Here is a 16,954-nt window from a genome sequence, read left to right as displayed (position 1 = left end):
TAATGTGCTGTGATTTTTGTAAACTCTATTCTTTCATTTCTGAATCGATGCTGCTTTTATTTATAATTCCTATCTGAATTCTGCCAGTTTCTAGTCTTTCAATTTGAGTTTATCTATTATATTGTAGTTTATTTTCATTTCTTAAAGAAATTTAACCTGAATTTGAAATAGTAGGTATAGTTTTTAAAAACTCTCGTTGTGAGCTTGTCTTTATGTTTTTTTGTGATATTACTGTACCCTCTTTTTTCTCTTAATAACTTTGCATGTAATTTGAATGCATTCTTCTACCTGTCTATTTATTATCTATGTATCTATATATCTAAATTGAACAAAATATATACATTTAAAACATATAATTATTTAGTACACCACACACACACAAACACACACACACAAACACACACACACAAAAACACACACACACACAGACACAGACACACACACACACACACACACACACACACACACACTCCTGGACTAAAGCATTAATTGCAATTTTCCCTGCTTCCCAGAGGGTTTTGTTAACTTGGGGCTGACGTGGCTCAAGTTTTTCCTTGCTGGTTCCTCCTTCTATTCTCTATAAATTCAGATACTGTGGTCTTGTAGCTGCCCTTTGTATCTTGCTCTTGTCAGAAATCCTGTCAAGTACTTTCATGAGTTGTCTGCGGGTGACTGGCTTTGCTCTCCCATTTCCCCTGCCCCACTCTACAGATTATTTCTTGAACTACTCAAGACAGTTTCTCACACAGATCAGCATATGTGGAGAAGGAGTGCCTTCTCCTGTTCACAAAGGAGCAATTTCACAAGCTTGTCCTGGTCTAGATCATGAATGATCTTTTGAATGTCTTAATTTTAGTGTATTCCTTAGAGAGAGTTGTGTTCAGATCAGAAAGCTCAGCCTTGTGATGCAAAGACCATCTCTGATTACACTGTGGAATCACTGATTGTCTGGAAGCTAGAACTGACCTGGGGAAATTGATTATTGTCTTTTGGCATCATGTACGGACTATTACTTCAAAAAAAGATACTAAAAGCTTCCAAGCAAGCCCAGTTGCCAAATATCTCATAGGTCATGCTTTCAATAGCCTTCAAAAGATGGGAGAAGATTATCTAAGCTCAGTTGATTTCATTCATATTGACAGTAAGATGAGACCATGTGATAAGAAATTAGGCAATTATTGCTGTGCCTTGTAGGTGAGCTTGCAAAATTGGGCTGGGATTATTTTTAGCTTGTTGTAGTTTCTTCCTTCCTAAACTGGTCAAGGGAGGTGGAGCCTGTCTTGAAAGTCTGCACTCAGGCTACAAATCACAAAGGACAAGGAAGGGCTTAATATACTTTCATAAGGTTGGCCTCTTGCAGGACCCTTGGGAATCTTCTCCTTTTTGATCCATGGAAGTTTTACCTTCAGATTCATTCTTATTCACCAAAGCATCCACCAGCCATCAGGATGTGATACAACTGAGATCATCACAAACATTTAGTTGCTCAAGCCAGATGTGCAGGGATGCTAAGTGTCAAATGTTCCTTGATTATCTCTTTGGTTGGAGAGAGAAAAGAGTAGAGCTTCATTCTTTGGTAAGAAGCCAGAGTCTTGGGAGAGGTGGATAGAGAGACGCCTCAGTGGTTTAGCGTGCTTGTTGCTCTTACTGAAGATAAGCAACCACATGGGGTGGTTCACAGCTATCTGTAGTTTCAGCCCAAGGAATCTAATGCCTTCTTCTGCCTCATCAGGTACCCATACTTAAATGTACATACTCACACAGAGATAAACATCATTTAAAAATTAAAACAAGCCAGGGTCTCCATTCAGAGGTAGATGCCTTCTTTGAAACAGTTTGGGAGATTGGCAAGCATCATGCCTGTGTCTCATATACTAGTGATTAATCCTACCAAAAAGAAACTATGTAGAATGAAGATTCTTCCCCAAACACCCTGTCATCACTTTAGGAGTGGCTGTGGGCAGCATGATACTTTTACATTAATGAGAGTTATCCTGCTGCCCATGAGACTAAGAGGGGCGTGTAAGAAAAAGCACTTGCAATTCACAAATATGCTAACAAGGTAATGAAATTCTACAAAGGAACAATATCAAATCCAAGCAACAGAGGCACATTAGTACACCCAATCAGGACAGGAAACTCTGATAAACTGCAAAGGAGCTAACCATCCAACCTACATTCTAAACCCCTGTCCCTGACATTTGGGACTAGGAGGTACAAGCTCTCTTGCTGTGCCCGCTGCATTGTCAGTGACATGGCAGTTCTGCTACAGTGAATACCCAATCTACCCAGAGGTCCACTAAGCAAAATAGACCAATTTGCTGATGGTATGCTACAAGGAACGGCCCCACCCACAAATAAAATTCCTCTGGAGGACAGAAAACCCACTGAGGAAATACATTTGTCCAATTTCTTTACAGCTGATCCCTTTGGGACACTGACTTGGGATTATACCTCAGATGACCCAAAGGAGATTACCGTTAGTAATTTAAAAGAGCCAAGGTAAGCTGAGTCAAACGCCACTGAAGGCACAGTAGACTTTCCTCACTCACCTTAATTCCATGTATCTCTTTAACCTATGTTCTCCTTCCTATTGACCCACTGAACTACAGTTGAATCTTCAAGAAGAGGGTCTTGCATTTATTTCCAAGCATCTGGTTCCTGAGCTCTCTAGTGGAACCCCCAACTATACAGAGTTGTTGGTTTGTGTCTACTCCATCCCACTAAGCATGAGATCCTCATGTTTTATCCAGGTTGCAGATACTGTGGCCATGGGTGACACTATAGTCACCCATCTAGATGACATCCAGATTACATTTTTTTATACATATTCAGAAATTGGATTTTTGGGGTCACATGTTAATTCTGACTTTAATTTTTGACAGCCTTTGCTGCTGGGTGTCATCACAGCTGCACAGTTTTTCATATCTATTAACAGAGTTCCAATTTCTTCACATCTTTGTCAGCCCTTTCTTTTGGCTAATTTCTTTGGGGAGTTATTCTAATATGTACAAGTTTATATTTTCTTGTTTTGGTTTTCTATTTGTTTTTGTTGGTAGTTTGAGGTTTTGTTTGTTTGTTTATTTGTTTGTTTGTGTGAGAGGAGATCTCGGTGTATGGACATGGCTATCCTAGAACTTCTTATGAAGACTAGGCTGGTCTCAAATTCAATGAGATCTTCCTGCCTGTTTCCCGAGGGCCAGGATTAAAGGCACAGACCACCACATCTCACCCACTGTTCTGATTTTCACTTTGCCAATTAATCCTATTCAATATACTTTCATATGACTATTGACTGTCTTTATATCTTTGCAGAAATATCCACTTGAATCCTTTGTCCACTTTAGTTGATTATTATAGTTTATGTTGTAATCACAGTTGTTCTTATGTTTTCCAGACATTGATTACTGTCATAAAAAGAACCTACAGAAGAGTAAAGAGTGCACTAAAAAAAAAAAGCAAAACTTAATGCCCAATACTATCCATGGTTTCATGCTTTAATCTTCAAAGAAAGAAAGAGAAATCATCACTCATTTTGGAAGAAAGGAAAACTCTGGGACTATTTATCTTTCATTTTGTCGATTTTTTACTTGAGACATTGATTCCTTTCCTTCCTGAAAAAATAGCTAGGTTTATAGATGAACCTTATTTCCAAGAATGCCAAATTTCCACTCCAGAGACATCTCATGAACAAATCTAAAACCATTAAAATTATAGATTTTTTTCTAGGAGTAGTGCTGAAAGTGATGCAAAACAAAACACAAAGCTCCTGATAGCTAAGGCATCCAGGAGAGATTCAGATGAAGTTCTCAGTTCTTTGAGCACGTCAAGAGCCATCTTATCAACCTAGAGTGTGCTCCTTTAACTCATGAGGTCTTTCAATCCTCAAGTCATTGAATCAGTAACATTACTATAGCTGGGAAGATTGGTTTACCCTTAACTTAAGAAGAAACCAGACTTAACGTTTCAGATTAACGTTTCACCACCACTTGTTGAAGGCTTTGATCTCTTTCAGATTAAGGGGTTTTATGATGGACTTGAGTCCATTGCCTGTAGAGCTATCACATATGTTTAATTCAACCCAGGTATTTTTAGATGAAGAATCCCAGTCCCAACACTCAGGAGGATGCTCACAAGCAGAAATGCTAGAAAGGAACCTTCAAAACTTGACCTTCAGTCCTAATACCAATCCTCCTTCCTTGAATCACACTTTTTCCAAGCTCAGGACAGAAGCACAACTATCTTGCAGGAGACGAGTAGTGGTTTCTTTACAGGGGTTGAGGGAGAGTCTGGACATTACTGTTGAAAAAGAGAGACTCTTGGGTAAAATTGAGAACTAAGAGACAATTCTCTCTCAAGGGAAGAACTTACTTAGGTGAGATGTTGACCTAAATATGGAGATCATAGTAAAGTCATTCAAATGTCCCTGTTGTTTCAGTGTGTATCATGGATGGTATGCTTCTGAGAATGCAATTGTAGTTAAGACTAAGGATTAAAATTTACACTATCCTTTTCTGATGGCAGTGCCAGGCAGCACATGAGAAAGCTGCACTCTTAATTAGACTATATAGAAATTATTTTGAATAATCTGTATGTAATATAAATTTGATATTTCTCTTATTTTGGGAGCTGGAGGATCTCTTTCAAATTATCACTAGCAGTAACTAGTAGTAAGGAATAGATTGAGTTTGAATGTATGTGAATGACTTCATTGTAGTTTCATGGTTTGATTCCACCCAAAGATGCACCAATTACGTTCAAGTACTTCTGTGGGATTTAGCCTGAAGTCTGAGAAAAAACTATGATAACATAAAAGACTACAAATAGAGTCTTAGTTAGTTTGATTAGAACAAATTAATTAGAATAGATAACTAAATTTTCTGGTTTCAGAAATATATAATAAAAGAAAATCTTGGGTTATTTTAGTAGCAAAATGAAGAACTGATTATAACTAGCTTAGATGGGGAAAAGGGATAATTTTTATTTTTGTCATAGCAAAATGAAATTTGTACTTGAAAAAACTCTATGGATAACCTAAAAGAGAACACACAATTGAGTCTATGATACATTCAAACTCAGGAAACCGAGGCTAAGTAAAGTTATACCAATGATGATGAGCACGTGGGAAACACCCAGCGCTGTGAAAGAAAAAGGACTCCACCTGCTACTATAAATTTATTTGACTTCAGACATCAAATATTAAATTGGCTCCCGACTGTATCATAATTACATATAGAAAGCAGAAGGGGCAGTGAGATTTGGCTGGAACATGAGATCATGATTAGCCATTGTTTGTTGAAGACTCCTAGAGGCCATCAATGTTGCCTGACAGAAATCATCTCTTTACAGGCACTAGCAAGAGGATTAATAATAGTGATCATTTTTTGTTTTCATTTTGCTTTAAGCTTAGAACAGCTAAGCTTAGAGAGGTTAAGAAATACAACCCATGTCAGAAAGATGTATAGAGCCAAACAGGAAACCAACCTCCCACTATTTCATAGCTCATTTAACAACCAGTTTCCTGGATCAACGAGAGCCCAAGTTTTTAACTTGGTGGCGTCCTTTTAAAAACTCAGACGCTATTACTAAGCACCCGGCAGTGTTCTGGACAAAAAGTCTAGTTGCAGTCAATCAAGTAGTATGAACTATCTACAGACCAATACTCAACGTTCAATGACTGTTCTCCAAACAGAAATGCTCTGGAAGAGGACACTTGATAGATGGCAAAATTTACAAGTTTTTAAAACAATGATTAAAAGGAGGGAACTTATAAAGGTTTGTTTATTTACTTTCTAGCAAGCATAGCACAATGGGATATTAAGCTCAGAGGTCATAGAGCTTTTCAGCCAGGGCTGCAGTCACCTGGACCATGTTTAGTTAGGTGGTTAAGTTTCAACATGGATTCTATGGGGAGGAGATTCCCATTTTTGCCCAGCTGTTGTCAGAGGCCTTATTTCCTGGCTAGTCACTTCCTTCTGGGCTGTTTGAATATCCTCGGGATGTGGCTACTCACTTGGCTCAGAGTCAGAAAACCAAGAATGATAGGGAAATGGAGTTGCTCTCCTTTTTGACTCCAGCTCTGCAGTTACACTCCCAATTCTGCTCAGAGATCACTTGTGAAATGATCCAGACTCTCTTGGGAAAGCACCAAGAACAGAATTTAATGTATGTGTTAATTGCCACCATGCTACTTACATGAAGTAAATCTTTTAAAATTATGCTTTTTCAGTCAGTTCTTCCAGGCCATTTATTTTTCTCTACATTATTCACTGGCTTAGAGCTAGAAACATCAACTTCCTCTTTTACAATTGCTTTTTCCCTCAATCATCTTGGTAATAAATCATTTCGCACATTCATTTGTGTAGACACCAAATACTGCCATCTGGCCTTGAGGAGTGGTTATATGGGAATAGTTTGTTTTCTAATATTTAGCAACAACGACAATTGGTTTATTGTTACCCAACTGGAGAGTAGAGTCTTCTAGAAAGCTGAAGGGTTGGCTCAGTTTACATAGGGTCTATTGGTGCTTCCTCTGTTAAGCTGGGCTGAATTATGTAAACCCATGCCTGTAATCCCAAGTATTTGGGAAGCTGAAACAGGAGGACCACAAATTCAGAAATAGCCTAGGCAACTTACCAGGTCTCTGCCTTAGAGGCACAGCCCTTGTCTATCATGTGTGAGATCTGTGGTTCAGTCTCTTGTTCCACCACCAATCAACAAATGCCACAATGAAATCAATAATTCAGGTAACCAGGAGAGAAGAGTCTTTCCCTTTTTGATTTAGGGAAGTTTTATTGCTAATAAGAAATAACTCATAATGAGGCATCTTCTTGTCTTTAACCTTCCAAAAACATACCAAAAAAAAAATTACCAACCACTTGGACCAGCATGTCTTAGGAGATGAGAAGTGGTTGATACCTTAAAGGATTTGTTCCTGAAATTACTGCCAGACTCTTGAGAGAAGAAACAGCTCTTCTATCAAATCAATCTTCTGGTACGTTTGGGGGTATGTACCTGTTAAATGTCAAGGGGTTGCCTGGCAGTTAGTCATTTCCTGTCCTGCAGTAGTATTTAATTTAACTTTCCCCAGGTCCTGCAAGGCACATTGTGGATTTGGAACGCACATTGTCCTCTGATCCTTGTTACGTGTTATTTAGAGGAGACATTCTGCAGGTGGAAATTACCCTTGGGAGGGCCAAGGAAGTACTGCTTGGGAGTTTGGTATCGCCGCAGACCACTAAAGACAAGGAGCTCCCCCACTCTTTGCATATATGCTGTAGTTTGTTTCCAAACCCGTGTCCTCCAAATACATGACTTTTCCACGTGTAGAGCTCAGAACCATTTCCATTTTGATCTAGGACCAGCATCATGATCCTTAATCAGGGTTTATGCACCAGGTTTGCTGCAGCTCCCAATCCTACATCTTCCCACTCCCTAAAACTGATAGGTACCACTCTGGTGCTGTCAGGGTAAAGTTGCAGTGTAGTTATTTCTTGGAGCTCTTCACAGCACCTGCATGCACACTCTGTAGTAGACCACACGCAGTCAGCATCATCTTCTACTTCCTTCTGCAGGTTTAAACACTGAGCAACATCATGTCACAACTGGCTGAGGACAGGCATCCTTTGCATTATTCTGGGTGCTGAGTGCTCTTGGCTCGGTGTAACTGCAGCGCTTTGGTTTGGTTCTTGTACACAAAGGAAAAGTCGTAAGGACACAATTTCCTCCTTCGTGCTGAAGGACATCCTTCGAAACAATGCCTTGTCAAGCTTGGATGAGTAGACATTAAAAAGTCAGGTTTTGCCCTGTCATGTACTGTTAGAGCTCACCAGTTTTCCCTTGTTGCTCTCAAATGCTTACAGCCGAGGGCAGCAGAGCTTTGTCCTGTGGCCTCTCTGGTGAGTTCTGATGGCGGAGAATACAATGCCCCAGTGTTTGCCCCTTATGCGGTTCATTAGACCTTGAGCAGCTGCTTGTGTCCATTAACAGGCTCTTAAGCAGCAGGTTGGGGAAGCTGTGCCTCTATGAAGCTAACCGTGAGGCTGAGGAGCTAGGAATAGAGAGGGCCACCTGCCAAGACCTGGCATAAATACTGTGTCAAATTGGGGAATATTTGTTTTCAAATCACATAATGTTATTGACTGGTTGTTATAGTTGGTAGGAAAAATACGTATGATGTGTATCTGTGTGTATGTTTACGTGTGTTTGTGTGTGTGTGGCTGTGAGTGGGTGCCTGTATCTGTTCATATGTCAGAGGACAACCTTGGGGGTCATTCCTCAGATGATTTCTGCATTTTGTTTGAGGTAGGGTTTCTCAGTGGTCTGGAACTCCACCAAGTAGATTAGGCCCTCTGGCCAATGAGCTCCAGGTATTCTTCTGTCTCTCTACCTTCTAGCTTGTCATTGCTGGGATTAGAAGACTAAGCCACCTGTGCAGGCCTTCTGCATGGACTCTAGGCATCTGTGTTCAGGGCCTTAAACTTGCACAGCAACCAACTGCTTTACTGACTGCCATGTCCTCAGTCCTAGAATGGGCCTTTTTATACAAGTTGTATCCAAAACTGTTTAAATGGGCTTCACTGGGTGTGTTTGCTGCTGCTGCATCTCACACGTTGATGGGAGTGTCATCTCTAAAATTGACAGTCCTATTCCTATCCTTACATGGGCTGAAATGATGGCTTATAAGTCAGATGCACACTTTGTGCATCTGATTCTATCTTAGCCACTAGTTGATAGGATTTCCCGATTGGGAAAATATCATTCAATTATCGCTCGTGGGTGTATGTGTGTGTGTGTGCGCGCGCGCGCGCGTGCGTGCACACCATGCATTCTTGGTATAAAGATGCCAGGGGTGTAAACTTGGATCCCTGTGCTTATATGGTCAATGCTTTATATATATATAAATATATATAGGGAGGGGCTGAGCCATCTCTCCAGCCCCCATCCTCTCATTTTCTACAAAGCAAAGGAAATAAAATAACTAAGCCAGAACACCAGATGCAGCTTAAAGCCTACAAATTATTCCCAGACTTGAGCTTCTTTAAGGCTCTATTTTAAGATGCAGTACTTTTTATATTTGTTTCAACAGGAGGGTTAGAGGATTAAAAAATGCTTAATTGATGGAAAGTGGGAGTGGTTACTCCCCCCACCTCCTCTACTCAGCTAAGCTAAAAGGAAAAGCAAGCCCCATTCAATTCTCAGCCAGATCTGGAAGACATTATTTCAGGAGAAAGAAAATCCTTTGAGCCTTCATGTTTCTCTGTTGCCTACTTTGATAAGTGTATGTGTGTCTAATTCTAATTATTGAGGGATCAACCTTCATATTTACAACTGCTTACAAAAAAAAAAAAAAAAAAAAAACCAACAATAACAACAAAAAACAACCCTGCTAGGAAAAGGCCAGGGTATTGCCTCCCTCTAAAAAAAGGGTCCTGTTAAGGGTCTCTTGCCAGATTAGACAGTGGACTTTGTGTGATTCCAAACACAGCCAATAGCATGTGAAATAATAATTATTATTAAATACCATGATTAATTTAATAATTATCTGTTTTACTAATGCAAGTAGCAAAATTGGCCCTATGGTGGTCACCTATGATCCCCACAGCCCCCGCCCCCACTCCTACATCCCCACCTCCCCTACCTAGGGATGCAGGCAACACCTGGCATCCACATTCATTCATTTCCCCAGCAGGAAGCCGTGACCCTGCTAGTGAGGTGTGCTTAAGTGGTGATGACCACACCTGGCAGCAGAGCATCTCTTAGGGATCCGGGCTGAGGAACCTTCTCTGCAGCTGGCACAGCAGAGGGAGCCTGGACTCCAAGGGAGGAGGCTGGGAGCTCAGGTCTCTGCTGCAATCGGAGGATCCCGGGCTGCAGCCGCTGTGTGAAGTTCCCAGCACACACTCGGCTCCGCACTGTCAATTGTGGGTGAGCCAGGACAACAACAAGGAGAGCGATCCCATTTTGCCTTCTTAGAGAAAGGGCTGAGAAATGAGCCGCCCAAGGAATCTGGCAAGGAGAGGAGTGAAAGGCAGATCCCTGCCAGCAGCTAAGTTGTAAAATTGCTTTGGAGACTACCCAGGGAGCGCGATAGAATTGATAAGAGCAGCGCAAGCCGGGTTCCTGAGCAAAGGCATGCCCGGCTGCACTTGAGTCGGGGCGGGCGCAGGAACGCTGCCTGCGCCTCCTGCAACTATCTGTGGCTGGAATAAAGGAAAAGAACCTAGAAACACAATTGCAAGGGGGATTCCTGGAAGGAAAATACATCTACCCTCAAAGGAGGGGAACAACAACCCAGCTGGCCTGTGTGCATTTTTAGAAGGAGAATCCCTCAGGTATGTTTTCTTTACCTCCCTGAGCTGCTTCATCTGCATGAAATCTTAGCCTCTGTCTGTTTCCCACCCCAACGGTTCTTTCTCTCCGTACTTTTGAATCACAGTGCGGTTCTATCCATATAGGGGATACCCCTGTAAAAGCTTGCTTTTCTAGGCTCATAATCAATTATGATTTATTGGAATCATGGTTTTGAATGCAGCATGATAACTGTTCGCTTAGTTTGCAGTCAACTTTCAAGGGAATTACTGCATAGGAGCAAACATGGTTGGGCTAAGAGTCGGGGGTTCTCTTCAGTCCCTTAAGGTTTAGGAATGGGTGAAAATGAAAGTCAGAGATTTAAAAGTTGGGCGCTTCAAGGAAAGGGTTAAAAGCCAAGCCTGGTGTTGGTGTCACCTAAAGGTGTGCAGCTGAGCCTCGGGTCTGGGGTCAGTTGAGCTTTGGGATGGTTCTGCCTCTCCAGGGCTGGACCAGTCCCTTGGGGCGATGATCCCAAAGATTTACTATTAAGAAGTGAGGTTGCTTGGCTCTGTTTTACAACTGTTCCATGACACAGAAGGAGGCAGTCTTAAAAAAAAAAAAATCCCAAGACCCAGCTACATGAGTAGAACGAACTTCTGCAATTACGTCATCAGCATACTTGTATAATAAAGAGAAAGACCCAGCAACAGTCATACCTGGGTGAAGTGACAAAGCTGAATTTCATCTTTCCCGTGAGGGCTTTAGAGAACAACAATGAAAGAGGTGGGTGGAGAATGTGCAGAAATGTGAGTTTTTAAAAAGCTTCCGTGCTTTGGAGTTCATAAATGAAATGTCCCTAAGGAAAGAATTTTGCCATTTTCGACTTGTCAGTACTTTCACAAAAGTGACCAAAATTGACATCAGATTGTATGCATGCATGTGCATTTAAATGAGCTTTTACAGAATGAAGGGGGGAAAATGAATGAAAAGTTACGTCTTGTGTATATAAAATAGTTTCTAGATTTTCTGCATGTCTATGTGACAGTTTTTTTTTTTCCCTAAAGCTTTAGGACATTGGCTTTTAATTCCTGTTCTACTTTTTAAAATGATATATTAGCTGCTATAGATTAGAACTAATAGGATTTAAATCAGTTATGCACCTTTGGCCATGCAGAAGATCATCATTCTGTTTTTGTAAAACTTAGCTTTTTTTTCTTTCTTTCTTTTTTTTTTCTTTTTGCCAAGTGGCAGCAGTCTGGAGTACTGAGCTGGGCTTTACACCAACATGAGCTAATGAGTTGTTACAAAGTCCTTGTTGGGATAGTAGAATATACTAGAATAGGGTGGATATCTACAAGCAGCTGTTGAGATCACAAGAACAGAAGATAGAGAAAGGGTTTATCTACGGGAGCAGGAAGCGCAGTGTGGTGCTTGGATTTTGACATGTGCTGTGGTGCAGGTCACCCATCTGTAGATGAGGCATCCTAGCAGAAATGTGATAATAATTTCAGAGCATTGTATAAATGCTTATCTTTAAGAATAATACACTGATGCCAAATTGGGTAAAGAATATCTGAATCTCAGAGGCAAGTGAGAACTGATTTTTTTTTCCCAAACCCAAAAAGTTAATTTGTTTTCAAACTACATGGCATTTGGTTGGGACTTATCTCAGCAGAATTATGAACTTAGATCTGAGGGAGGCGAGGAAGATGCAAGTTTGTTTTCTAAGCAGTTCTTTCCTGTTGGACTTTAATCACAGGCATTTTGAAACATCTTCCATAAGAGCTCAGCACCTGGACAAACCAGTGTGAGTGCAGGTGAATTGGAGGTGCACGTGTGAAACGACCCCCGAGGAGTCACTTCCGGTGTGCTTCTTACTAACCGCATCAACCAGTTTCTTCCTAGGTCCTATGACACCTCCTAAAGCTGCTCTCCTTTTAGTATCTAGCAATGAGGTATGTGGCAAACAGAAGGAGTTCCTTAAAAGCCCATGGATCATTGCAGACAGGTACAAGCATGGAGGTTCTTCTTGCAAAGACAGATTACTCGAAGTATTTTTGCGTAGGATAGGGAGTGATTGATGGTAGGGTCAGTGGAGAAGGAAACACTTGGGTGTTTTTGCTCATTTAGGGCCAGCTAGTGTCTTTGAGTATCTGTCCAGGAAGTTCCTACACTTTCCCCTCCTCCCTTCTCCTCAGCGATTGTAGTACATACAACTTCTCTGAGCTCTTAGGGGCATGGGACACCTGTATTTTGTGTCCTCGTTTTAGCACCTTTGGCTTCTGGTGTGTATTCTTTCATCCACTTAACATTTACTACACAAGAACTTTCCCCAAATTATTAAAGGGATTGAAATTACCTTGCCACGTGATGATGATATGTGTACAATCCTTGCTTTGAGGTAGGAATTTGGGGAATTTTAAGTGCATGCTAAATTTGTTTCTAGAATATTCCTTTACAGATCTAAAGCTATTGTTTAACTGTATTGTAGCTGCTACCCAGTATCAACTTACTTAGTCATGTACATTTAGAACACTATCACTCAAGTGCTAATTGCAAACCCAAAAGATTGAATTGGTATCTTTTGCTATTGTTAGAAATCATTTCTGGGCCCACAGTTATCTGTGTTTGGATAATAAAGGCTTTAATTCCTTTCCAGCTGTTTTTAAAGGAGGTTTTATTAATAGCCCTCTCAGCCTGTAGCTTTGGAGCCTGCAGAAGACTGAATACCTGGTGCTGGAATCGCCAGAGATAACAAATACCACAGCAGTGTTTGTTCTGCTTCCGGCCTTTAAAAAAAAAGAGTTAGAAGGAGCCAAGGGGATGGCTCTGCAGGTACCAGTGCTTGCCAACAAGCCCGAGGACTCGAGTTTGACCCCTGGGATCCACGTGATGGAAGGAAAGGGCTGATTCCCCTAAGTTGTCCTCTAAACTCTAGACCGTGCCATGGTATGCACAAGCTTCCCCACCACAAATAAAGATAATAAAAGGTGTTACATAAAACTTGTCAGGAAGATAGGAGAAGTTCTCCTAATGTCTTGAGCAGAAGTTTCCCAGAGGAAATGTAGTCATTCAGAGGACACATGGCATGATGCCTTTGCTACTCGTAAGGCTGGCTATGTGCCAAGTGACATGCACATTCCTGCCTCTTTGCATATTTTAGTTATGGTGTACCCATTAGCCTCTGCATGCCAAAATTATTATAACCTGCATGCAGGACAGGTTTTATATTGTTCTTCCTCCACAGAGAGTTAAGAATATTTTGTAAAAATAAATACCGGTTTCTAAGATCAACTCAACATGATAAATCATAGCTAAGGCTTTTCTGTTTAAAGGTAATCACGCCGTATGAGTTGCCTTCTCAAACAACTTCTTTCCCCTGAGAACTCTGAGGTCCCACCCTGGCCATCTCCACTTCACACAGTCAGTCTCAGCCGCCTCCCATCCTGTTCTTGGTAAAACAGCTTATTTCTTAGCATTTAGAATTGTAGAATCTGGGTGCAATCTGTCTATTTTTTTATAGAAAAAGTGTTTTGCATGAAAATATTTTGCTTAGCATATTTCATAACTAGAGACAATATTCCTTATGAATAGCTTTCCCAGACACATGCAACACATACACACACACACACACACACACACACAGACATGAGACAGAGGAGTACAAGTGTTGGCATAGGTGACTCTGTGTGTGTGTGAAATTTTATTTATTATTTTATTTATTATTTATTTACATGTATATTCGTACCTACTTGTTTCTAACTGTGCCACATGCATGCAAGAACAGGCCATAAAAGGCATCAGATCCCCTGGAACCGAGTTGTAGGCAGTTGTGCTCAGACCAATGTGGATCCCGGGAGCTGAACTTGAGTCCTTTGCAAGAACAGTAAGTGCTCTTAGCTCAGAGCCTTTTCTGCAGCTCCAGCTCTATTGTTTTATGTGTAAGAGAAGCTGATAGCTTAGGTGTGGTCAGTGAAGGCAGTTTCCAAGAGGGAATACTGTGGACACAGCCTTAGGGATGCTGGCAGAAGGTCAGATGTGTTCTGAACCATGCCATTATTAACTGGCACATAATTTTTAAAAACTGAAAAAAAATTGTGTGATTTATCAATGAAAACTCTTAGGTAGCAGTTTCAAGGGAGGCATTCCTGGATAACTAATGCCACAGATCAACAGGAGTCCAGCAGGAAACAGCAATACGTACTAGAAACATCTTGGCTCAGTTTTTCACGAGCTAGGTAATTTTCGGGCATTGTTTTCCTTTTTGTCCTTTCCTATCTGTGAATCTGTCTGGATATCTGCTTCAGAAAGTCACTTCTAGTTGCACAGGTCAGGAATTTTTTAAGGTCACTATTGTTTGGGCTTTGTAAGATGGACTCCATTGGAGAGGTAGCTGTGGTGTTTATTGGATATGGTTTGATATCCCAAGTAGGCTGGAAAATGTATAACTAGTCTGTGTTTGTCTGAAGGAGTAAGGAAGCAGTATTCTTCCACTTTGGTTTGGATTGAAAGCTTGCAAACTATTTTCCTTCAAACAACAGGGCACACACACACACACACACACACACACACATATTAATAAATTACATGCATCCAAGGAGTTGGCACCCAAGGAGGATGGTTTCAGTAACACAACAAATACCACCAAAATCTACATGTGCTCAACCCCCTCATGTAAAATGCTGTTGTATTTTCATACAACCTAATCACATCCCCCAAACTGTCACCATATGTAGTTCTGATGGAATATAAATGCCATAGAAACTGTGGGCACACAAGATTGTTTAGGGCACAATGACAGGAAATCAATTGTGCCTGTTTGTTCCCGGCAAAAAGTTGAAATGCTTTTGGTCTGCCGTCAGTTGAGTCTATAGACACAGAAGCTGTGCATACAAAGGGCCAGCTGTATTTTAGAGAAACCCCTGTATCTGGGAGTGAAAACATATTTTCTACAGCTTCAATTGATGTTGAAGTGCTTCTATTGGCCAAGGAAGCCTGGCAAACAAATGGTAAGCCTGGTGTGGTGGTACATGCCTGTGATCTGAGCATTTGGGTAGTAGAAGCAGGAAGATCAAGACTTCAAAGCCAGCCTCAGTTATACAGTGAGTTCATGATCAGCCTGGGTTATGAAACCAAGATGTAAGAAATGCTGGCAGGGAACTTAAAGCACCAATTTTTAGAGTCCCTGATAGAAAACTACTTTTAAAAATAAAATAGATACGTATTATGTGTAGTCCTCCTCTCTGAGTGTACATACTCCATGAACATATGCCCCCCGGCCAAAAAAAATTGTGGAGTCTCATGGCCAAATAGGCAACCTTAGCTAGCAAAGCTCCTGAAACCTAAATGTTTCCTATCAGCTTTATAGAAGGTTGACTGGCAGTGCACAAAAATACATAGATCATTTAATACGTGTCAAAAAATAAAATACAGTTCTTAGAAAGTAGCCTGTGAGATGGGGCAGTGTGTATAGTTATACAACAACGAGCTGATGCGTTATTGGAAGATAATTGCTGGGCATAACGGCACAAGTATTAGCTGATAAATGTTTTGCTTAGATACATACTAGTTAGAGTCACTATAGTTGATCTCTGCCTACGTCTACTTCATCTTGAGCCTCACTCAAGCACCCCCTGCTTCTACCTTCTTCTAGACTGGGTGACCTAAATTTCACAAGTGGCCGCCCTACTTCTCCTTACCGACAGTACCTTTAGAAGTCAAGAGTCTGCAGCAGCTTCTCCTGAATGGCTCTGTCCGCTGACTGCCTCATTTCTGGAGGCTCTAGACTCCTTGTCCCCAGGGCTCTGCTCTTCAACATGGCTCACTTGCCCTCCGTCAGCTTGTACTTTCCCCCATTATGTTTCATTTGCTGTTACCAACCCTGCTCCGAATCCTCAACACTTTATTCTTAGAACATTGCCCCAGCCTCCCAGTCTTCCCATCTACAATGAGACCTCTTTTGAGCATCTGCTCGGCATGTGCCTGCCAAGTTAATTGTCCTAAAAAAATGTCATGACACACATCACTGTCCCCAAAGGTTTCCATGGACACCTCTGTGCGCTTAAAATAAAGTTCAAAAGCCAGATACAAGGCAAAGAGGTTAAAGTATTCCGTGAATAATTATGAGGGTAGGAGTTCAGATCCACAGAACTTCTGTAAATGCTGGTGGATGTGGACGCTTGCCGGTAATTCCAGACTTCAAGGAGGAGACTAGGATTTCCCCGAGCAAGCTGACTACTCATCAATGTGAATCCTGGGTTTTCTTGAAGGCTCTGCCTCTTTAACTAATGTGGAGGAGTAAAGAAAGATGTTTCTGGGCAGCTCCCTGGGGTTTCCACGTAGAGAGAAACATGTTACCCTCACACACAAAACACATATGCACACAAATGCGGTACACACACACACACACACACACACACTATGGTGGCTTGGATAAGAATGGCCACCACAGACTCCTGTCTTTGATTGCTTGGTCCTTAAGCAATGGTACCATGAAGAGGTGTGGCCTTATTAGAAGAAGCATGTCACTGTGGAGATGTGGCTCTGAGGTTGTGAATGCTCAAGCTATTTCCTCTCTCTCTCTCTCTCTCTCTCTCTCTCTCTCTCTCTCTCTCTCTCTCTCTCACACACACACACACACACACACACACACACACACACA

At 41.3% G+C, this 16,954-nt stretch overlaps 1 protein-coding gene across 3 annotated transcripts in view; it reads left to right on the top strand.

Annotated features, from left to right (window-relative positions):
- The first annotated feature begins 9,801 nt into the window (after positions 1–9,801).
- Positions 9,802–16,954, top strand: part of Unc13c (unc-13 homolog C) — a 463,067-nt gene continuing 455,914 nt past the window's right edge. Inside the window, exon 1 of one of the 3 annotated variants that reach the window (XM_021171690.2) lies at positions 9,802–10,334. The gene's annotated coding sequence lies outside the window, so the exon portion shown is untranslated. Of the gene's footprint in view, positions 10,335–11,009; positions 11,077–16,954 lie in introns of those variants that run through there. The other 2 variants (XM_029481908.1, XM_029481909.1) reach the window with 2 other exon arrangements.

The sequence above is a fragment of the Mus caroli genome, chromosome 9, assembly GCF_900094665.2.
Source record: "Mus caroli chromosome 9, CAROLI_EIJ_v1.1, whole genome shotgun sequence".
Lineage (NCBI taxonomy): Eukaryota > Metazoa > Chordata > Mammalia > Rodentia > Muridae > Mus > Mus caroli.
The sequence above is the reverse complement of the archived record's forward strand: the minus strand, read 5'-3'. Positions and strand labels throughout refer to the sequence as shown.